General features: G+C 46.0%; 1 protein-coding gene across 1 annotated transcript in view; it reads left to right on the plus strand.

Annotated features, from left to right (window-relative positions):
• The window catches only part of CAMTA1 (calmodulin binding transcription activator 1), a 665,080-nt gene that overhangs the window by 35,484 nt on the left and 606,348 nt on the right, over window positions 1–23,248 (plus strand). The gene's annotated exons all lie outside the window — the stretch shown is intronic.

A 23,248-nucleotide genomic window follows, 5' to 3' on the forward strand; every position in this document is an offset into this window, starting at 1 on the left:
GATGAATTAGAATGAATTAAAGTTTATCTTCTTGGGTGATGTTTCTTTTTTTTTTTTTTTAGTAAATCTTTATCTGGGAGTCTTAGAACACTTTAACACTAGGGTTTGATTGCTTTCTCTTCGTTCTTAGTTTGGAATCTGAATATTTGAATTTAGGGTGATAGCCGCTTGGTGTGGTGATAAGAATTGAGGATGTGTCCATAACTTGGGGAGTTCTGTTCCTTTAATTCAAGTGGCTGGGTTACTGGTTGCCCAGAGTTGGTTATAATCAGCTAGAGGCCCGGAGCACAGATTCGTGCACATTGAAAGTAAATTAATTAGGAGGTGGCCAGAGGGGTGAACTGGGCAAGACGGGCAGGATGTGCCCTGGAGCCAACCTCCCCCGGTCCCTCCCTGGTCAGCCACACCTGGGGCGGAGCTGGGGCTCGAAGGGCGTCTGCCGAGTGAGCGGGCCTGGCCTGCAGGGATCAGGCTGAAACCAGCCGTCCGACATCCCCCGAGGGGTCCCTGAGTGTGAGAGGGCACTCTGCAAAGTTGCTGTCACTTGGCAGCACCTGTGTTGAGCGCCTGCCCCCTGGTGGTCAGTGCGCGTCATAGCTACCGGCCGGTTGGCCAGTCACTTAGGCTTTTATATATATAGATGTGTGCTACCCTGTTAGGGTGTTATATTTAACTAAGACAAGAAAAAAAAAGTGTCTCTGTTCACCATTATTTTTTGAAGATTATTTTGCTCCAGCTCCTCAATTTAGAATGCTTTCGTTTTGAGTTGTGAGAGGTTATATGGATGAAAGTTTCTTTACTTTTCCCAGTTTACAGAGTTAAGTACTCTATAGAACCCCATAGCTTTGTTACCGTATCTCAGCTGACTTTAAATTTCTTTTAAGGTTATGTATATTTTGATTATTTACATAAATTATATTTCTCCAGACAGAATACTTTTGCTTTGACTAACATTAGCTAGTTTAGAGGCCTATTGTTTCATGTGGTCATTTATTAGCGGTTTCAAACATGTAAGACAGATAAAGTAGATATGTTGTAAATTAGTCTTTACCATAGGTAATTACTCTACCAGCAAAATAGTATAATTTGGGAGCCATTCAGTAGGTCACAACTAGGTTATGAACTATTTAAAATTCAGTATATGTCTTTGTTTCTGCAACATGGATTTGACTCCATACTGTTATATATTAGCTCCAGTTTACTTGTAAATGTATCAAAACACATAATAGGTATGTACTTTTTAATTTTATGTGAAGTTGGCAATTTATTTTAATTATGATTTGCAATTATATTTGAAACCAGCTATTGCTTAATTAAAATCAGTGGCCTTAAGAATCTTATAAAGCTAGAGGTAACAGTGTTAGAAATTTAGTTGGTAGTTTATTTAGATAATTGATTGCAGGTTTTTTGGAATGTTGGAGCACAGCTCTTCAACTGAGTTCACATTTTTACTTACAGAGTTAAAATAACCTAGATGTTTTACTTTTACCTTTTAGATATAGTATAAAATACCCAATAAAGAACATTTATAGAGATAAGATTAAAAGGAAAGTAAGTTCCGTGTTTGGTCCCAGCACTCCAGTTCACATAGCTCCCTGGAAACCCTGGTTTAGGTCCCATGTTGCTAACGTCCAAGTTCACAGACAGGGCGGGGAGCACTTCCCTGGTCCCATGCTCTCGCCGTGACTTCCCGCTCCGCACTCAGAAGCCTGGGCGTGGAGGCGGAGCTGGGAGGCTGGCCTGCACCTCTGTGGAGGGGACGCTGGCCTTTTTTCTTGTTCCTTTTTGGCTTCAGGAAAAATAGGGGAATCTTAGAGTGACAGCAGAAGGCTCGGATTAGGAGTTGTTAATTCTGTGGCAATGGACCTGTCATTAAAAACACTTAAAAATTGATTTTATTTAAAATTGTTTTCAGTTACAGTTGATATTCAGTATCACATTAGTTTCAGGTATACAACATAGTGATTAGACATTTATATTCCTTATGAAGTGATCCTCCCAATGAGTCTATGCTCACTTGGCACCGTGCTTCGTTATTAGAATGTTGTTGACTGTATTCCCCATGCTGTACTTTATATCCCCGGACTATTTGTAATGCCAGTTTGTACTTCTTAATCCCTTCCCTTTTATATCCAGCCCCCACCCCTCCCATTCATTTTTTTAACTGGCCTGGATAATTGGAGTAGATGGTTAGTATTCCCATCAAAGCGCTCACTTCTTCGTCCTAGCTGCGTGTCGTCGTTTTCCCACGTCCCTCAGCCTGCCACTGGAACCTGAGGACACGCACATCGTGCACTCGTCTCGCTGGGCTCGGTGGTCCTGTGAAGGCAGGGTCCCTTTCGTCAGGGAGTCCCTGGAATTGCTCCTCCAGTAAAGTGTGGCCATTCCACCCTTCCCAAGCGCCGTGTCCTTGGAGCTGGAGCAGGTGGCTGTGTTTTGGCGGAGGGCCACTTGAAGCGGTCGGCTTGTACTCAGGAGCTGTGTTTACACACATGCGTCCCCTTAGATCTCATCGGGCCCCGGCGCTGTGGCTGCAGAGGCGCGTGTTTCCATGTCGCCCTCTGCGCAGCGCGTTCGCCGCGTGGACCGGCGGCCTGAGTTGCCAGGACGAGATGTCAGCTGTCCTCTTCTCCTCCCCACGTTCTCCCCACCTCTCCGCGGGGTGCACAGTTGAATTCCTGGGAGGAGTCTGTAGAGATTTGGAGAAATTCCTTTATTCAGGTCCGACCTGTGTTGTAATGTTCATGATTATTTGAGAAAGCCTAACTTATACTGCGTGTGTATCTGAGTTGAGGGGGAGGAAGATTGTGCCCATTCAGATGCTGCCATTTGTGGAGACCTGTTCTTTGCTAGTGGCTGAGTACTGGATATAATTATTCCTAAGCCTTGTAACAGTATGACAAGATGCGGAACCTTGCCTTTGATGATGAGGGACTGTTGGTGAAAAGTAGTTAAATTGGTCAAGATAGCTCACTTAATAGGGCTTGCCTTGGTCTGACCTTCATTTCTTTGAATTCTCAGGAACATTCGTTCTCTTGTGTGTTGTCTTGGCTTTTAATCAAAGACGCATACCTCTGAACATCAGTGTGCTCAGCAAAGCCATTCTGTGATTTAGTTTTGGGTTAAAAAGAATTAATAGCGGGTTCGTTTGCCGATATTTGGTGGAGCTGAAAGTCTCTGGGAAGGAAGACTGTTAGAGGGTAAGAGAGATCTTAGGGCCCATTTAAGCTGCTCTTCACCTTTCCAACTCATGGGCATAGGCAAAACCTCCTTCCTTTCTTTTTTTAAATATTTTTATTGATTTTTTTTACAGAGAGGAAGGGAGAGGGATAGATAGCTAGAAACATCGATGAGAGAGAAACATCGACCAGCTGCCTCCTGCACACCTCCTACTGGGGATGTGCCCGCAACCAAGGTACATGCCCTTGACCGGAATCGAACCTGGGACCCTTCAGTCCGCAGGCTGACGCTCTATCCACTGAGCCAAACCGGTTTCGGCCCTCCTTCCTTTCTTGAGTGCTATTTGCGACTGCGAATCAAATGTTGTGTCTAAAAACGAATCAGTTCTAGATTACGCTTTCCCCACCACACACACCCTCCCCCCGGGTTCCGAAGACGATGAAGGAAATGAGGCTGATGATGGCAGTCATGGCAGCGAGCATTTATAGGACATCTGCTGTATGCCAGGCACTAGGGGCGCCTGGGCGCGAGTAATCGCACGTACCCCTGATGAATCCTATGCAGTAGGTCCTGTGATTACCCTCACATAAGAGAAGAGGAAATCAGGTGGTGGACGTGGGAGTCTAAGCCCGTACTCGCTCCCTGTCTGTCCCAGAGAGTAACTGCCGATCGACTTCCCGAGATCTTGCAGCTGTTAGTGACCGTGATCCTTTGTTTTATAGAACTGTTTGGCTTCTTTCTTTATTTGCATTTGAAGTACGTATTATACATAAACTTAATGTATTTTTGCATGAAGGTTTTTTTTAAAGTAGCACACTCATTTCTTGTGGAAATGGTTTTTATTCTTAATGAATATTAATATAGGGGCTCTGGATAATGAAGAATATGTATTACCAGTAGGAATTTTGTGCCTCTAGGTAGCTGGAGGGTTAGGCTTGATGCTTATATCCAGGGCAGGAGAGAGAGAAAGTATTAAACACAGAGCGCATTTGTCAAAGAGCCAACTCTTACTTCATGACCCATTTGGTATTCACATCTTTATTGGTGAACTATTACCAGGTTCTTTCGTTTTAAGTTAATATTTTTAAGGCCCAGGGCCAGAAATAATTATGCTAATGCAACTTTCTGATTGCACAAATGACTACTTCATAATTACACATATTAGTACTCCATGAATGTTGTTGGGACTGAAATCTCTTTTGTTTAGTCATTAATTAGCTGTTTGACTGGAAATGGCACTCCTGGTCCCACAGTCGCCAGGTCGCTTCTTCCGCAGGCAGCTAAGCAATGGCGCCGAAGCCCTTTGCTAATGAACATGTGCTCCCGAAGCCCGGTCATCTCTGGGTTTTACTGGTAATGCCCTTCCTTTTGCTTGTTTTCCCTCTAACACAAAGTTTCTCCAGAGTAAGCAAACAAAAGAGAATTCTAGTTTGTGCTGATCTTAACGAAAGTTCCATCAAAGGTTTTTATTTGGTGGTAACTTCAGAAATATTAAATGGCCGTTGGGTATTTTCAGTGGGAAGATGTCTATGGAGAGAGCAGCACAGGTAGAGACTGATGCCCTTGAGGGCACACCACAGAAGCCCGAGGAGAACCCCGAGCTACAGTGCCTCTTATGGGGAGGAATTTATCCTTTTCAGGGATGAATACTCCCTCCCCATCTTTTTATATTCAGGTAAGAAAAATGAACTGTAAGGCCACGAGAATTATTAAATTATGTTTCATTTCAGTGATTTTAACAACAAGAAGCCGCTTGACTTAAAAATTCCTGGGGGGAGGACAGGAGGAGTGGACTGGAAGAGGTTAATGGGGGAAAAAGAGGACCGTGCAATACTTTCAACAACAAAGATTTAAAAAATAAATTCCTATTGTGTGTGTGTGTAGGCATATATTCTTGTATTTGTGTGTGTGTGTAGGCATATATTCTTGTATTTTTAATTTTTTCTTGGTATAACTTATAAAATCAGTTATAAACTCAGATTTTATAAACTCAGATTTAGGGATGTAATTTTTTTAATGATTAGTTTTGCTAGTGTACTTATATGTTATCTTTTGGAAAAACTTTTTTTTTTGGGATCATTTAGAACTTTTCAAACTTCCAAAATGTGAGCTAAACTGACAAGCACGTAATACGTGCTCTGATTAGAAAGGTGAGTGAGCTGTTTTGCCTGATGACTCGGAAAGTAGTTAACCCTGATGTAGAGCTTCATTTGTTTTAGTGTTCGGCAGTGCCAGCCGTTGGAATGGCCCCAGGTTATCCTCGGAGTCCAGGCAGTGCTTTTCAGGTGAATAGGAAAATGCAGATATGAACACGGAGAGCCAGGTTTTAAGAGTGACTGTTGATTTTTGAATACAGTATATGGTACCAAACTTCAAGTTAAACATCATTTTGTAGCAATTGGGTTAACTACAGTTCCTCTGTTTAACTTGATATGAAGTGAGGTGATGGATCCCCAAATCCACGTGAGCGCGTGCCTACTTATCAGCCTGTGTCAGTCCAGCAGGGTAGTGGCCCAGGGAGACTGGATGTATTCACACGCATTGGTGAGGCTGCCAGCTGAGGAGGGGTCAGTACTGAGGAATGGTAAGGAAGCAAATCTTAATGCAGAGAGTAGAGTCATGTTCATGAAATTGGAACATGATGCTTCCTGTAAAGGAAGCAGGTTCCTGTGGACATGTCTTCATTTTAACCTAGCTCTTTTTATTATAACACTAGAGGCCCGGTGCACGAAACTCAAGCAAGGGGCTCGGCCCTCGCAGCTCCGGCTTCGTCCGGAAGGTCGTTCAGCTGTCAGGTCTAATTTGCATGTTACACTTTTATTATTATAGATTACTTCAAAAATGTAGCACTTAGAAGACTACTTGGCTCATAGTCAGTGTTCAGTAATACAGGGTGTCCCCCCAAAAAATGTATGCACGCATTAACAGCTGATAGCTCAGTTTTGAAAATGAAATATATTTAAATAAGCACTGTCTTTATAATTATTCAAAGTGTGTGTGTGTACATTTTTTGGGGACCCCTATATTTGTTGAATGGATTAAATCCGTAAAAACACAAAAACTTAATATAAATTCTTGGACTTCTGTAATCATAAAGCTCAGTAGATATGTACACTGCATGAAATCACAAACCTAATAAACTTTATATGAACAATATTAATTAAATCAGCGCATGTTGATTTGCCAAGACTAAATTGTGTCTTGCAACATGAATATCCTGCCGCCTGTTCTCAGGCAGGTTCTTTTGAATTTGGTACGTGTGCTGTCATGTGCCCTGCAGTTATCCGACCCTTCCTCCCCCTGTACCCCACCCCCTGCCGAATGATCCAAAAACCGTTTGTGCTCAGCAAGCATTTCTGTAAGTCTGCCGTTAGGCCTTGGCACAAATATATCACCTAGTCTTAAGTTCACTTCTGGTTCTTGTCATTAGTCCAAGAACAACTTCAGTGACCCTCCTGGGTACCTAGCGATTGTAATCACAAATCAAACGTGAGCAATGACTTCGTGCACTGGGACATATTTGTCATAGGTTGTACTTTTTCAGATTACAAATTAAATTAAGATGTGAAATTCAGACTTGCTTGGTGAACCCAAGCGTCACTGATGTCTCGGAAAAGACACGGAGCTGGCAGAAACGGGCAGTGGTGGCTCTGCCGCCGCTCAGCTGGGTGTTCGGTGGGCCACCTGCCTGGCCTTTTTGAGTCTTTGGTGGTTGTGCTAAGAGACCTTTCGAGATTTGCCTTCAGCCCGGTTCTGCAGGAGAGGCTTTCGGAGTTGTTTGGGCGTGCAGGTAGGCTTTGGTCTAGCTCGGGAGTTTATTTTTATTTTTAAAGTGTACAATCCAGTGGTCTTGAGTATATACACAAAATTGTGCGACCATCACCACTGTCTGATTCCACAGCATTCCCATCCCCCAGCCCCTAAGCGCTTCTGGCCTCTGACTTGGTGGAGTTGGCGCCCTCAGGGGGCAGTCAGCCTCTTCAGGGGGTTTCTACATGTGTCTAGCACTGGAGTTGAATATATTTGGTTATGTTTTTATTGGTTTTTTTGAAAGAGAGAGAGAGAAACATCGATGTGAGAGAGAAACATCAGTTGGCTGCCTCCCATATATGCCAACCAGGGATCGAATTTGCATTCTAGTTATATTCCCTGACCGGGAATCAAACCTGCAACCTTTTGGTGTTTGGGACGACACTCCAACCAACTGAGCCACATTGGCCAGGGATAGCCCTGGAGTTGAAATTTGAACAGTGTCTTTTTGCCTAGGTCTTTTTTTATTTTTATTATTTTTAAATATATGTTTTTATTCATTTCAGAGATGAAGGGAGAGGGAGAGAGAGAGAGATGGAAACATGAATGATGAGAGAGAATCATTGATCAGCTGCCTCCTGCACGTCCCCCACTGGGGATTGAGCCCATAACCCAGGCACGTGCCCTTGACTGGAACCGAACCCGGGACCCTTCAGTCTGCAGGCTAACGCTCTTATCTACTGAGCCAAACCGGCCAGGGCTTTTTGCCTAGGTCTTAATACACAGTGCTGTTTCCTGAGGTTGTTTATTAAAAATGTTAAAGTGCAAATGAGGATCCAGTTTGGGCCCAACTTTTCTAAGTTGGATGAGGAGGGCTGAGGAGAGAGTTCAGTTGCCTTAAGACTGTTCCTGCGCAGACTCTGTTGACGGGCTGCGTGGGGTAAAGTGTCCCTCTCTCCTCAGTGACGGTGGTACTGATGTTCGCTAAGGAGAAGCGGAGTCCTGAGGGTCAGCCGAGACGGACGGGAAGATTCGTGGGAAGGCTGGCATTCTTTAGCTTGGTGGTTTCAAGCTGAGCTGGCATCTAAATCACCTGGATGGCTTGTTAAAACACAGATCACGCCCCCCCCCCCCCCCCCGAGTTTCTGCTCCCGTAGGTCTGGGGCGAGGCCTGTGAATGTGCATTTCCACCACGTTCCAGTGAAACCACATCGGCGAAGAATCGCAGCCCCTAGAAGGATGTTCTAACCACCTCACTTGACTATAATCTCAGCTCTACTCCCACTGTACAGTCAGAGTTTGGTGTACTTGGCTGCCTAGAGTACAGCTGAGCTTCCTGGAGTCTTTTCTCATGGCTCATGTACTGGAAGCCAGGGAATGCAGCGTTATTTTTGGTATCTAAAGGATTTGTTAATGTCTTGCTATGTGGGAAGCCCTTTTAAAGGATGGTGGCAGTGGTGGTGGGGGTATGTGGAAGCATAGTGCAGTTTTTGTGTTTTTTTTTTTTTGAAGAGGTAACATCTTTAAGTATAGCCTCCACCTGCCTTCTTTCCACCAGCATTTGGCCCAAATAGCTGCAAACAGCAGACCCTAAAGCTACATGTCATATCTACCTACTTACCTACCTACCTGTCTACCCACCGCCAGTCCTTTCCATACTACCTACCTAAAGGCCTGGGTAGCGGCCCTTCATCAGACCTGTCTGCTGCAAATCCTTCCTCCCAGTCTGTGGCTTGTCCTACTCTTGATGCTGTCGTTCATGGGGCAGACATTTTTAATTTTAATCGAGTCCAGCTAATCAATGATTTCTTTTCACGGATCCTGCCTTTGGTGGTGTAACACTATACCCAGGGTCATCCAGGCTTTCTCTGATGTTATCTTCTAGGAGTTTCACGTTTTGTGTCTTACATTTAGGTCTGTGGTCCATTTGGAGTTAATGGCGGTAAAGGGCATAAAGTCTGTGACTGCATTTATTATTTTCCATGTGGCTGTCTAGTGTCCAGCACCCTTTGCTGAAGAGGCTCTATGCTCCGTGCGCTCCGTGTGCTCCTTAGTCAGAGACCCGCTGACTGTATCTGTGGGTGTATCTCTGGGCTCTGTCTGTTCCACTCTGTCTGCTCCTTCACCACAACCACCCTGTCTGGGTGACTGGAGCTTGTTAGTGGGTCTTGAAGTCACGGAGTGTCAGTCCTCTGACTTGGTTATTCAATATTGAGTTGGCTGTTTTGGGTCTTTAGCCTCTTGGTGTAAGCTTAGGATCACTTTGTTGATATCCACAAAATAACTTGCTGGGATTTTCAGTGGGATAGTGTTGACTCTATAGGTCAAGTTGAGAAGAATGGGCATCTTGGTAATACTGAGTCTTCCTATTTAGGAACATGGAATACCTCTCCATTTAGTTCTTGATTTTATTCATCAGTTTTGTAGTTTTCCTCTTGTAGTTTGTGTATATATTTTGTTAGATTTATATCTATTTCATTTTGGGGGGATTGCTAATGTAAATAGTATTATGTTTTAAAATTCAAATTCCACTTGTTCATTACTGGTATAGAGGAAAGCAATAGACTTTGGTATGTTAACCACGTGTAATTGCTTATTAGTTCAGGAGTTTTTCAGAAGGCCGAGCCATTTAAAAAAAGAGACCATCATTGTGTGTGTGTGAAGTGGTTCCCTCTGAAAGGGGTCAGGGTGGGTAGCTCTGCAGGGAAGAAAGTCCCAGCACAGAGGCCAAGGACAGGGGTGTCCTTGTGGGGACAGGATATTCAGAGAAGCTGGCCAAGGCCAGGCCATCCCTTTGGAGGCTGGGCTCTTGTTTACAAAGGGCCGCAAGAGGCGTGTTTTTTTGTTTTGTTTTTTTGTTTGTTTGTTTGTTTTTCAGAAGAAGGGGAAAAACACTTAAACTTATATTGACCATTTTAAAACTAGGAAAGGGAAGATGCCATTCATTTCCCATTTCTGAGAACAGATACATTAAAATAGCTTGAAATTAATAAGCAGGATCCTTAAAATTGAGGTCAGAGTATAGTCATTTCCCATTTTTCCTGACATGTTTTTAAACTCTGTAGCAAGTCTCTCCTTTCCTGGCCTCAGAAGACAGTTGTTAATGTGTCTGGTAAAGTTTTATTTTAATATTTGTACTGTGAACAAAATTTAGAATCCCTAACGCTAATTGTTTTATTTAAGAATAATTTTTGTTAAATGCCTTAATTGTTATTAATCAAAAATTTTATATTTAAGCATTTTCCAGTAATTTTTAACAATCCATTCCTCAAGCAATTCAGAGCACCTGCTGTGTGATGATTATGTATTTTTTATTTCATAAAGGAGGATAGTGAGACATGAGTGTTGGGGAATTAGCATTTGTCATCCTCTAATATACTGTGTAATTGAGTTCTTCTTGTTGTGAGCTGTCTGGTTGCCCGTGCTGGACTGGAAGGTCTAGGTGGACAGGAATCTTCATGGCTGTGGTTACTGATGGGCCCGGGAGCTCAGAACGGTGCCTGGCACATAGCGGGTGTTCAGGGACTGTCACTGAATGGATGGACGCACGAGGACTGGAGCAGCAGACACGGGGCAGGCCTGCCCCTCAGGGCGCCGCTGGTACGTGTCTCTGAACTACACAGCCTGGCCGAGTAATCGTCATTGGTAGCTGACGATTTTTGTTTGGCCTCTGTGCTGGGACTTTCTTCCCTGCAGAGCTACCCACCCTGACCTCTTTCAGAGGGAACCACTTCACACACACACGACGATGGTCTCTCTTTTTTTAAATGGCTCGGCCTTCTGAAAAACTCCTGGAACTAATAAGCAATTACACGTGGTTAACATACCAAAGTCTGTTGCTTTCCTCTATACCTTTGGAGCATCTGTGGAGGCCCCCCCCCCCCCCCCCCGAACTTGTGATGGGGAGGAGAGGGGCAGGATGTGTGCTCCCGGCATGCACGCAGGCTCCCCAGCCACGGGAGGGAGGGTGAGCGCGCACTCAGCTCTTTATCCAGCTAGCTGTCGGAGAGGTCACTCCTGTCTACGGTGCGAGTGGGGGAGGCAGGAAGCCAGGCGTGTCCGCCGGGGAGAAGCCCTTGCCCTGTGGCAACATGAAGCTCTGTGGCCCATAGGGAAGGCCGAGAGACCAGTTAGGCCAGTGGTCGGCAAACCCATTAGTCAACAGAGCCAAATATCAACAGGACAACGATGGACATTTCTTTTGAGAGCCAAATTTTTTAAACTTAAACTTCTTCTAACGCCACTTCTTCAAAATAGACTCGCCCAGGCCCGTGGTATTTTGTGGAAGAGCCACACTCAAGAGCCAAAGAGCCGCATGTGGCTCGCGAGCCGCAGTTTGCCGACCACTGGGTTAGGAGGCTGTGCAGTAATTGGTGATCTCATTAGAGATGATGGAAGTACATGCAACCTCCCTCTTAGGATGTGGCTACTGTTGGGGCCCACTGTTCTTTCTACCACAGAGGACTAGTCAGAGGTCACGGAGGAGCCGAGTACCGTGCGGATGGAGAAGCCGCCATGGGATCGGGCGCCTGCAGGCTCTTAGCAAGGGGCTCTGATGAGTGGTGTGTGCAGTATTGCGTGCCCAGGCCCAGTGGAATGGGCTGAAGAGGGAAAGTGAGGATGCGGGGACCACAAGTATCAAAGATTCCGGGTGGAAAGTAGGAGAGGCACAGATGACCAAGGGGAAGCACAGAGCACAGCTCGGCGAGCGAAGTGGGAGCCCTGTGGAGCCCGGAGGTTCGGGGCAGCCTCCAAGGAGGGCGCATGAGGATAGTGTCTGTCTGTGGAACAGGTTACCCGACTGAGGAACCCAGAGTGAAACCAAGAAATGGTTCCTAGGGATGGAGGTCGCTGAAGGAAGAATGAACACGGCTGTTCGGAAATAAGCAGCGTGTACCGATGACTCTTCTGGTTGCCTCTGGGCAGCGGCCAGACCACGGTCAGCAGCCACTACCGGCCCCAGCCCGCCCTTGCCGGATGCACCCACCATCCCATGGGTGGTTGGCTGAGTCTCTGAAGTCAGCGTAGAACGTCGCCTTTTATTCCTGTGGACTAGCTGTGGTCTGGCCACAATTCAGTGCCATGGTGGAGTGCACCCTACGTGCAGCTCAGAACTGCTGTCCTTTCCTGCCTAGTTTCTTCACTTCATTCCATTTGGTGACATTCATACTCAGATGCCTTTATTAAACATTAGGCTCTGGGCAAAACAGCGTGAACCGAACAGACCCCTGCTCGGTGGTGCTGGCATTCTAGAGGACCCACCTCAGAACTAATAGGGCGTCCAAGCTGTTACCCCCTGGAGATCCACTCTCTTCTGGGGCTCCCGGGTTCTCTTGGACCGTCTGCTTACCTCACTGTGTGGCTACCTGCTGGAGCGACGGGTATTTCTGGCTGCTGGCAGAGCTGCTGCTCCTTACCCACAATTACCCTCACTTCTCCAGCTAATTCCCTAGTTACTCCTCATGGCCTTCCTTAGACAGGTCTTCTGAACCTCGAGCTATAGGAGTCCCTTTCTTTTTTCCTTAGCCAGCTTAAATGCCAGGGTCCACAGTCCATGATCACTGCCTTAAAGTCTCCTGCCTGTCCCTGCCCCCTCTCCTCCTGCCAGCCCCGCTGAACAGTCCCAGTCCTGAACGAGCCCTGTCTCCTCTGCCCGAACAGACCCAGCTCAGTGTTGCTGCAGGAGAACAAGGTCATGAACCAAACTTGAATCTGGGAATTCTTCATCACCAGCCTCAAGTGGTTTGTTCGCACGACCCACAGTTCTCTAGGGTTCTCGCCAACCCCGTGTGCTCGGCCTCTCTGGGATGTCTAGATCCTTTCTGCACCCTTCACATTGACCACCCACCCCCTTGCCCTCACCGCCACCCTGCCTCTCAGCGGCTGAACTCACTTCACATGTAGAAATAGAAGCGAACGGGAACCCCAGGCCTTCCTACCACTGAACCGTGAAAGGGTCTTCCAAGGCCAGTCTGTTCACATGAGCTCTGGACCCAACCCCTCCCTCCTCTGAAGGACTTCAGTCCAGGGGTCACCTTGCCTTCTGTATCCTGATTCCTCCACTTCTACCAGGTCATTCAGATGGCATGCAGAGGCCCTCTGGAGTACCCCTCTTGCACCAAAAAGCAATAGCCTCCCTCTCCAGAAGCCCCACTGTTCTAAGCTTCAACATGGAAACTTTTCTAGCAAGTAGTCCACATACTTCCTCTGCTTTTGCAGGTCCCAGTTACACTCCAGCTCTTCCTGTCCATCTCTGCCAACACCGTACAAATCACCAAACCAGGCACATTCTGGAGCCTCTTAACAGCTTCCTCCATGGTTCCTCATCCTCCTTCCTGAGACGCTCTTCTTGGTTATGACATCGGCTTCTGCCCCCCCCTTCGCCCCGAACCCCTAAATCAGGCCTTCCTTCTCAGTCCAGCCTTTTGTTAGGGTTTTTGGACAGTGACACGGGCTGTGAAATAATCCACAACTAAAAGAAGAGATAGATGCAGAGAGAAAGTTTATTTTACTTTTCTCGAAGGGAAAGGGCCAGTGCATTGCTAATCAATACAAGGGCAAAGAAAGTTCCCCCTTTTAAAGTCTTTTTAAAAAAAAAAAAATATTTTATTGATTTTTTTACAGAGAGGAAGAGAGAGGGAGAGCTAGAAACATCGATCAGCTGCCTCTTGCACACCCCCTACCTGGGATGTGCCCGCAACCAAGGTACATGCCCTTGACCGGAATCGAACCTGGAACCCTTGAGTCCGCAGGCCGACGCTCTATCCACTGAGCCAAACTGGTTTTGGCCCCCTTTTAAAGTCTTGGCTGCTGTTGCTAGGTGACAAGGAAGGGAGGGGGATTTTTGGGCTGGAGTTGAGCAGACATCAGACTTGTCTTTGAAAAGTTGGTTTATTTTTTAGGAGACAGTCCAGGCATATGTCCTAGGGAAGTGCCTTATCAATATTTTCCCCAAGCCTATAAAACATGCTTGGAGTAAAAATTATGAAGAGTTCAAAAGAGGCTTGCTTACAGAGGAGGGGGGAAGGGAACTTTCTTCTTATTATCCCTGAGTTGTAAAACCAGCAGGAAGGAGGGGTATGTATGCAAGAATGTAGCCTTAAGAGTAACTTGTCTTGTAGTTTGAACAGAGCGCCTGTTCACATCAGAGGAGCTAACAATCTTGGGGTTTAATTACCGGGTGCTTCTCATACGTTGTGGAAGGCCACAGCAAAGAAAAAGGCCTTTTTTCCATCCCTGCACCTTTCAAGGGTGAACTTTCTCGGGGCTCCTGCCCCGCAGTATCTCTTCACAGTGCACACTCCTCTTTAAGTAACCTCATCTCTCCACATCGCCCAGACACCACCTCTGTGTTCTCAGTTCAGCCTCACTTCCTCACACACTCACGCGGATGATGTGCAGGTACTCTGACCAGTCGTACAGACTGGACTCTGGCTCTGTTCCCACATCTGCTGCCCTGCACTTGCCTCATTTTCTGTGTCCCACCAGAGTCTCCCTCTGCCCGTCTCTGTCACGCATTGCTCGGGTCCTTTTCCAGTGGGGTGAAGACGCCTGTGGATGCCACCCCAGACCCATGTCTTACAGCAAACCACGCACATGCGGGGTTACAGAGGAGGCCAGTTGTGTTGAAACAGTTATCCAAACAGGAATAAAACAGATTTGTGATGTGACAGTGTACACACTACAGATTTAGTGGTGGGTCTGAAACTACTATCAAATGAAGAAATGATACATAAATGATTCTTCATATTATGACATTGGTAATTGGGATTTAAAAATCTGAGATTAAAAAGTTACAGGTAATGCCTATCTTGCTGAGTTTTGTTGCCTATACTACAGGTTTGGTCGATGTGGCTCAGTTGGTTGGACATCATCCTGTGCACCGTAGGTCGCATGTTCTAGTCCCAGGTTGCGGCTCGATCCCCAGTAGGGGGCATGCAGGAGGCAGCCGATTGATCTTTTCTCTCATCGATGCTCCTCTCTCTCTCTCTGCCTCTCCCTCTCCCCTTCTCTCTAAAAAAATCAATGAAAAATACTACATTTCATTTGGAGGTTAATGAAATAAAGATGTAGTCCTTTTCTCATCCAAGTTCATGGACCCTGTCCTATTTTCACTGTAATTCTTCCTCTTCCCCATCATCACTGTCCCACTGCTCGTCTGGACACTGAGCAGCCTCCTCTGTGACCGCCTTGCCTCTACTCTGGACCTCCTCTAGGTCATTCTCCCCACAGCAGCCAGTTACCTTTAAAATAGTAAGCGGCGAATCAAATCATGTTTCCCCCCAGCTTTCCACTCTTTAATTGCTTCCCACTGTTTCCTGGACCTAAATTTAAACATGTTAAGATGGCCATCAAATCCCCCCCAGCCTGGCCCCGCCCACTTCTCTGGCCTCATCTCGCGCCCTCATCCCCATGCTTGGGAGCTCTAGCCATGCTGTCCTCCCAGTTGTGCTTTGTTCTCCCCACCATAGCACCTTGACATGTGCTGTTTCCATCCTGTTACACACGGTAGTCTATTTATTGCTGCACGACTGTATTACCACATCAGCTTAGTGACTTTAAATACCCTGCATTTACTTAGTGGCTTTAAACACCATGCATTTATTGTCTCACAGCTTTGTGGGTCTGGTGTCTGCACTCTGAGGTGGGCCCTCTGCTTTAGGGACTCCCCAGGCTGTGGCCAGGGTGTCTGTCAGCCAGGGCTGGAGTCTCGTCTGACGGCTTGATTGTGGAAGGGACCCTCTTCCTGGTTGATGGGGTTGTTGGCAGTATTCCTGGTGAGCGTTGGACTATGGGCCTCAGTTTCTCACTGGTTGTCAGCTGAAGACGGCTGTTAGCTCCTGGTTACTTATGCCTTCCCAACATGGCTGCTGGCTCAAAGCCAGCAAAGGAGAGGGCGTCCTAGCAAGAAGGATGCTCCAGTCTCATGTGATGAGTCACTCAGAACCACCAGCCGCATCACTTGGCTGTTCCAATGGTTTAGAACAGGGGTCCTCAAACTTTTTAAACAGGGAGCCAGTTCACTGTCCCTCAGACCGTTGGAGGGCCGGACTATAGTTTTAAAAAAACCATGAACAAATTTCTATGCACACTGCACATATCTTATTTTGAAGTAAAAAAACAAAATGGCAAAAACACCCGCATATGGCCTGCGGGCCGTAGTTTGAGGACGCCTGGTTTAGAATCAACTCAAGTCCTGTCCACACTCAGGAGGGGTTTACACTGGAGCCCCATCCCACCCCACCCTCCACTGCACACATGTGTACTTGTACGGTCCTTGAAAGAAGAAACAGAATTTCCACATGCATCTCCAGAGAAATGCCTCAGGCAGACTGCCCTGTGGACATGCAGGAGCTGAGTCTGCCTCTTAAAAGCGGGGAGTCCAAGACGGGGATCAGGAGTTTCCCATGTGGTGGGTTGAAACAAAGGGAGAACTTTTTCTTCTTTTTCCTCCTTTTCTTTCTTTCATTCATTCGCCATTTAGAAAATTCCTACCATGTGCCAAGTGCTGGGGTGAGAAGCAGGAAGAAGGCAGTTTGGAGTTACGTTAGTGCAGGTCAGGGCCGGGCTCTCCAAGGGCTGCTGCTGACCCTTTACAGGGTGTTGAGAAAAAAGTGGGAGAACTTTGTGGGTGTCAGAGTGAGTGTGTGCGTGGGGCGTGTGTGTGTTCTTCTGTACAAAACGGTAAAAATGCCCTCCCTGAGCAGCTTGGAGAACCGGCCCTGCTCCAGCCTAGTGCTCTTTCCGGTCCTGGTTCCCATCCTCGGCCCATATTAGAATCGGCTTTTGTAACATTCCGGGGGTGCGGCCCAGGCTGGCGGTTTTGAAAAGCTCCCTAGGAGATTCTAAAGTGCAGCTAGGATTTAGGATCACCACCTTCAATCTGCTGTTGACTGCTTTCAGAGGAAATCGGCTTTATTAAATATACAATTACGTTATTAGAACACAAGATTGTTGGAACCCCCTGACACTTCTGAATTTGGCTTAAGTCTCTTAAGCCGTGGGTAACACTCAGTCTGGTGTCAGTTAGGGCAGAGATTGCCTGTTTGTTTTCCTGCAGCCTTCTTTGTCCTTTTTTCCTTTCTGAATATTTCTGCTCAATATGATGAAACACCTATTGGTAACACATTCGTTTTTCTCCTTTCCGTAGTTCACCTCCATCAATTAGCTACTCTCTTCTGTCCATAGCTTAGGGTTCTTGGATGTCTGTTTCATTTCCCACCCAACCCCAAAGCACGGGGCCAGTGAGCACTCCTGATAAAGTAAGCGGTCATGCAGTTCAGAAAAACTGTATTTTGCAAGATGATCAGTTTCTGAGAAACTTCAGGTATTAGAAAATGTTCTGTTGTTGGTGTAGTCAGGCAGAGTTCTGGAAAGATGACCAAGAGGTTAGCTCAAACCGCATGTAGGGAGTTCTCAGAGTAGGTATTGGCTACTAATGATTCCTCTTTTTTTCACAAATTTTACTATATTTTAATATAATGTCCATATAACTGGTTTCTTTTTTATGTTAAAAATTATTCTTTATTAATTAAAGTATTACATATGTCTCCTTTCCCCCTTCCCCCCATTGACCTCTCCCAGCCACTCCCACCCTCCAGCACATGCCCTCACTCCCCTGTGTTCATTGGTTATGCTTATATGCATGCATGCAAGTCCTTTGGTTGATCTTTTACCACCCCTCCCCCTCCCCTGCCTTCCCTCTGAGGTTTGACAGTCTGTTCAATGCTTCTCTGTCTCTGGATCTATTTTTGTTCACCAGTTTATGTTGTTCATTATATTCCATAAATAAGTGAGATCATGTGATATTTATCTTTCTCCGACTGGCTTATTTCGCTTTTTTGCATTCTTTTTTTAAAAAAATTATTTTTTAATCTTTATTGTTGAGATTATTACAGATGTCCCTCTTTTTTCCCTCCATAGCTCCCCTCCATCCAGTTCCCAACCCGCCCCAGGCCCTCACCACCCTATTGTCTGTGTCCATAAGTAATGCATACATGCATATAAGATCTTTGTCTAATCTTTTCCCGCTCCCCCATCCCCCTTCCCTCTGAGAATTGTCAGTCTGTTCCTTTTCCATGCCCCTGATTCTATTCCAGTCACCTGTTTATTCTGTTCATCAGATTTTTTATTCGTTTGATTTTTAGATTCAATTGTTGATAGTTATGTATTTGTTGCCACCTTGTTGTTCACTTTTTTTCCTCCTCCTCCTCCTTCTCCTCTTCCTCCTCCTCCTCCTCCTCCTCCTCCTTCTTCTTCTTCATAAGGAATACCCTTCAGCTTTAATATAATATTGGTTTGGTGGTGATGAACTCCATTAGCTTTTTTTTGTCTGTGAAGCTCTTTATCTGACCTTTAATTCTAAATGATAGCTTTGCTGGGTAGAGTAATCTTGGTTGTAGGTTCTTGCTATTCATCACTTGGAATATTTCTTGCCACTCCCTTCTGGCCTGCATAGTTCTGTTGAGAAATCAGCTGACAGTTGTATGGGCATTTCCTTGTAGGTAACTAACTGCTTTTCTCTTGCTGCTTTTAAGATTCTCTCTTTGTCTTTAGCCCTTGGCATTTTAATTATGATGTGTCTTGGTGTGGTCCTTTTGGGTTCCTCTTGTTTGGGACTGTCTGTGCTTTCTGGACTTGTAAGTATTTTTCTTTCACCCTGTAGGGGAAGTTTTCTGTCATTATTTCTTCAAATAGGATTTCAATATCTTCCTCTCTCTTCTTCTGGCACCCCCATAATTTGGATGTTGGTATGCTTGAAGTTGTCCCAGAGGCTTCTTACACTATCTTCATATTTTTGGATTCTATTTTCTTTCTGCTCTTTTGGTTGGGTGTTTTTTGCTTCCTCATATTTCAAATTGTTGATTTGATTCTCAGGATCCTTTAGTCTACTGTTGAATCCCTGTATATTATTTATTTCAGTCACTGTATGCTTAATTTCTGACTGGTTCTTTTCCATTTTTTTGGCATTCTCACTAAGATCCTTGAAAGTCTCACTAAGTCCCTTGGAGGCTTCTAGAAGATTCTTGAGCAACCTTATAACTGTGATTTTGAACTCTATATCGAGTAGTTTGCTTTCTCCCATTTCTTTCATTGGTGACATGTTTCTTTGTATCCGCATTTTGGCTGCTTCCCTGTGTTTGTTTCTATGTATTGGGTAGAGCTACTAAGTCTCCTTGAGTTGATGGAGTGGCCTTGTGTATTAAGTGTCCTATAGGGCCCAGTGGCTCAGCCTCCCCAATCACCTGAGGTGGACACTCTAGGTGCACCCCTTTGTGGGCTGTGTGTACAGTCTTGTTGTAGTTGAGCCTTGATTGCTGTTGGTATCATGGAGGAATTGACCTCCAGGCCAATTGGCTATGGGGACCAGCTGCAACTACAGTGGAGAGCTGCTGTGCAGGAGACACCTTATGGAACAGGACTTGCTTCAGTGGGCTTTGGTGCTCCTTGAGTGTGTAGCTTATGGATGTGAAGAGTTGTAATCTGACACTGACCACTGGGTACACTGGCTCTTGGGTCTCCAGGGAGGTGCACAGTCAGCCACTGCCTGGGGCCACTCAGCAGGAGCTACAGAGAGATCTGCAGATTCTTCCTTTTGTATTGGGTTTGGAAGTGCCCAGACAAGGCCCAGCTGTGAAGCAAGACAGGCTGGTGCTGGTGCCAGTCTTGGGCCTTTTATTGATCGGTTTGGGGCTCCCTGACCCAGCTGCAACTTGTTTGACAGGTTTTAGCCTGAGAAAGGACAGGCCATTCATATGCAATAGCCGCTGCAGGCAGCTTGGGTGGGGTTGTAAATTGGGTGGGGCGGGGTCTCAGGGAAATCACCAGGGCAGAGCAAACATAAATGGCTGCCAGTCAGCCCTGCAACCTGGGAGGTCCAGCATAAGAACAATGACTGCTGAGAGCACCTCCATCTGGAAGAAAGCCGCTCCCCCAGTTTCTCCTAGTATATGTTTGGGACCCCCAGAGCCTCGCCTGGCACTGGAGCTGAGAGGAAGTGGGAGCTTGTAAGTTTAGTTCATGGTGCCAGCATGTTAAGTGGAGCAGCTGGATCTCCAGCATCCTCTGTGTCACTGAGCCCCAATCCCCACTGGTTTTTACAGCCAGTAGTTCTTACTGCCTGTAGGGACTTCTTTTCCCAGCTCTAGGACCCTGGGCTGGGTGTCTGGTATGGGGCTCCTCCGGGCAGCCTCCACAGAGGCGATCTCCCTCCCGATTAAAAAAGCGGCAAACATGGGTGCTGGACCAGCCAGTTCCATGCCTCTGCACCTCCTCCCAGTCTCAGTGTGCTGTCTTCTTTACTTCTCTAGTTGTAGGACTTCATTCAGCCAGCTTTCCCGCGGTTCTGGATGGTGGTGGTTCTGTATTTTAGTTGTAATTTTGATGTGGTTGTGGGAGGGGGCAAGTACAGGCATTTGCCTACGCTGCCATCTTGGGTCTCGCTCTACTAATGGTTTCTTATAAGTTTTCCATTGAGGATGGTCAGTATGAGAGTAATTATAGCCACCTTCATTGTAAATTTCCAAGTTTCTTTCACTGCACTAGTCCCATCTGACACTGACATGATCTCATTGCCCACAGATTTAGTTGGTTTTTAACGTATTTCACAAATACATAGTGGAGATTAATTTCACCTTGCTTTCTATCTTTTACCAAAATAGTTGTTTTCCTTCTAGCCCACTCATTAGCTTTCGGTTTTCCTACTGTTTACTTTCTTTGCATTATTGATCTGTACCACTGAATTATCTTCTTAGGATTTTATGCAAATTGATGCCATCGTAATGGTTGAGCTCTCTCTCTTTTCATTCTTTTATGAGATTGCATTGGAAATGCAACTTATTCTTTAGTCATGTTGGCTTCTTCAGTTTTTGAAATGAGGACTGGAAATGTTACATGTGTTTGTGTATACGTGTGTGTTCTCTGCATGTGGGTAAATGATGCATGTATGTATCTGTACGTGTGTGTGTTCTGTGTATGGGATGAGGACTGGGTGTGGCTATAAGGGCACTCTTGGTGGGAGTGTTGCTCTCACTAGTGGACACGGCTTAGTGGGCAGCACTGACTCTAAGGGTCTGTTGGCTGGTCTGGCCGCCTCCCCTTCTGTTCAGTGCACCTCCAGCATTCTGCACCTCTGGGGTAGTCATACTTTTAAGGATGGTTTGGAGGATTCAGTGTGTTAACAGGCACAACACCTAACATAATCCTATGTAATAAAACCCTAATATGCAAATCGACTGAACAGCGGAACTACTGGCAGAACGACCGGTCGCTATGATGTGCACTGACCACCGGGGGCAGACGCTCAACGCAGGAGCTGCCCCCTGGTGGTCAGTGCGCTCCCACAGGGGGAGCACTGCTCAGCCAGAAGCCAGGCTCACGTGCAAACCTTGGGCAGACCGGAGATCCTGGGAAATGCCACTGACCAAAACCTAGGGGTGAAGCTGCCACAGCGGTGCCTGTAACTCAGCGCCCTGAGTGCTCTCTGTATATGAAAGGCATCTCATTAAAGCTGTCACTGAAACAAAAGCTGCACGAGTGGAAAACTCTAAAGAAAAGCAAGGGAACACTTAGAACACAAGTCAGGAGTTGTGAAAAGGTGTTTTGGGGTGAGAAGACATTCTCCTTATTGTGGCTTGGGGTTCCACCAGCGCCTTGCTGGTCGTGCATGCGCGGGCTGCTGTAGATGCGGACTGCAGTGCACAGGGAGAGGACTCCCAGCTCAGCGAGGGAGGCATGGCATCAGCGCCATTTATGGTGTACGGGGCACAGCTTCCGGCGGAATGGTTAGAAGATGTTAGCCTGGGCGATTTAAATGCTCTTCCTGGGGACCTAGAAGTGGGGTGGCCATTGTTTCTTGCAGTTTGTACCTGGGTAACTTGGAACTGCTATTAGGGAAGCCAGAGGGTAGTGATCTGTTTGTTAACAAGGTCTCCAAGTCTCCTGGCACATCTGGGAGGGAGTTGTGAAACTCAGTTAATGGAATATTTTTATCACTTTTCACTGTATATGTGGTGTGTGTGTGTGTGTGTGTGTGTGTGTGTGTGTGTGTGTGTGTGTGTTTAATCCTCACCTGAGGATATGTTTTTGTTGATTTTTAGAGAGAGAGGGAGAGAGGATGGAAGGGGGGGAGGGGGGAGGGAGAGAGAAATATTGATGTGAGAGAGGAACCTTGATCAGTTGCCTCCTGTATGCGCCCTAGCTGGGGTTTGAACCTGTGACCTTTGGTGTACAGGATGACACTCCAACCAACTGAGCCACTGGCTGGGGCTTTACTGTATATATTTGATTTCAAAATTGGAATTAAGATTTCTTTGTACTTAAAAGTAGATTTTACAGATGCATTAACACTTTCATATCAAATCTGTTTTGATAATCTGAGCCATCAAAACATTCTCGTCATCTAAAGCTTACTAGCAGACGCCTGCATCTGCTTCCATTGACACGGAGCCACTCTTCATGGGAACGTTGCTTATGGCTCTTTTTATTCTCTTTGTAATGAGGACACAATTGTCCAAATAAAGCGATGCAGCTCTCCTGCCCGGGGCTGTGGCTGTGCCATGGTTAGGAAAAGGATGCGAAGGCTTTTACAGAAGTGAAAAACAGAGCATCTTGTACCAGATGTCTGCAGAGACTGGGAATACTTTCCCTGTGGTTCTGTGGACTGTTAGCTTCTTTTGGTGTAGAACATAAATAGCAGGTTTTTTGAGTGAGGTGATTTACTTAACTAACAGGAGCCCCCAAATCCTTATTTCCACATGGGTTAGATTTATAATATAAAGCTCATTAGTATTACTTATAGTGCCTCTGATCTACAAAACTTCAGAGATACATTTGTTACATGAGGGTTTTATGATTGAGTCAGATGTCACTCTTTATAGTTTTCCATTAAGAAATACATTTTTTGATAATTTTTATAAACCACTTGTTAACTAAGCATTGTGCCTGCTATCTTTTTGTTCAGTAACCGTTTTGAATGCCTACTGTGTGCCCCAAGCCCTGAGTTAGGCCTGGCCATTGGAAGTAAAAAGGGGGCGCAGTCATGCAGGGAAGACAGACAGACAAAGCCTAATCGCAGTATGGTTCTATAAGGGATACAGTGGAATTGTGAAGTATGTATGTACAAGGTAAACGAGGCATGTGAGTGGCGGATGTGTTCTAAAACATGACACGGAAGCTGTATTTTGAAGATGACTGGGTGTTGCGAGGCAGAGAGTCAGCAAGAAAACTTTCCCGGCTGAAGGGACTGCTGTGCCGAAGGATAGAAGGCAGGAATTTGACTCGCCCAGGTACTTAGGTGTGGCCGGCTCAGGGCTCAAGG

Source organism: Eptesicus fuscus, chromosome 9, assembly GCF_027574615.1.
Source record: "Eptesicus fuscus isolate TK198812 chromosome 9, DD_ASM_mEF_20220401, whole genome shotgun sequence".
Taxonomy (NCBI): domain Eukaryota; kingdom Metazoa; phylum Chordata; class Mammalia; order Chiroptera; family Vespertilionidae; genus Eptesicus; species Eptesicus fuscus.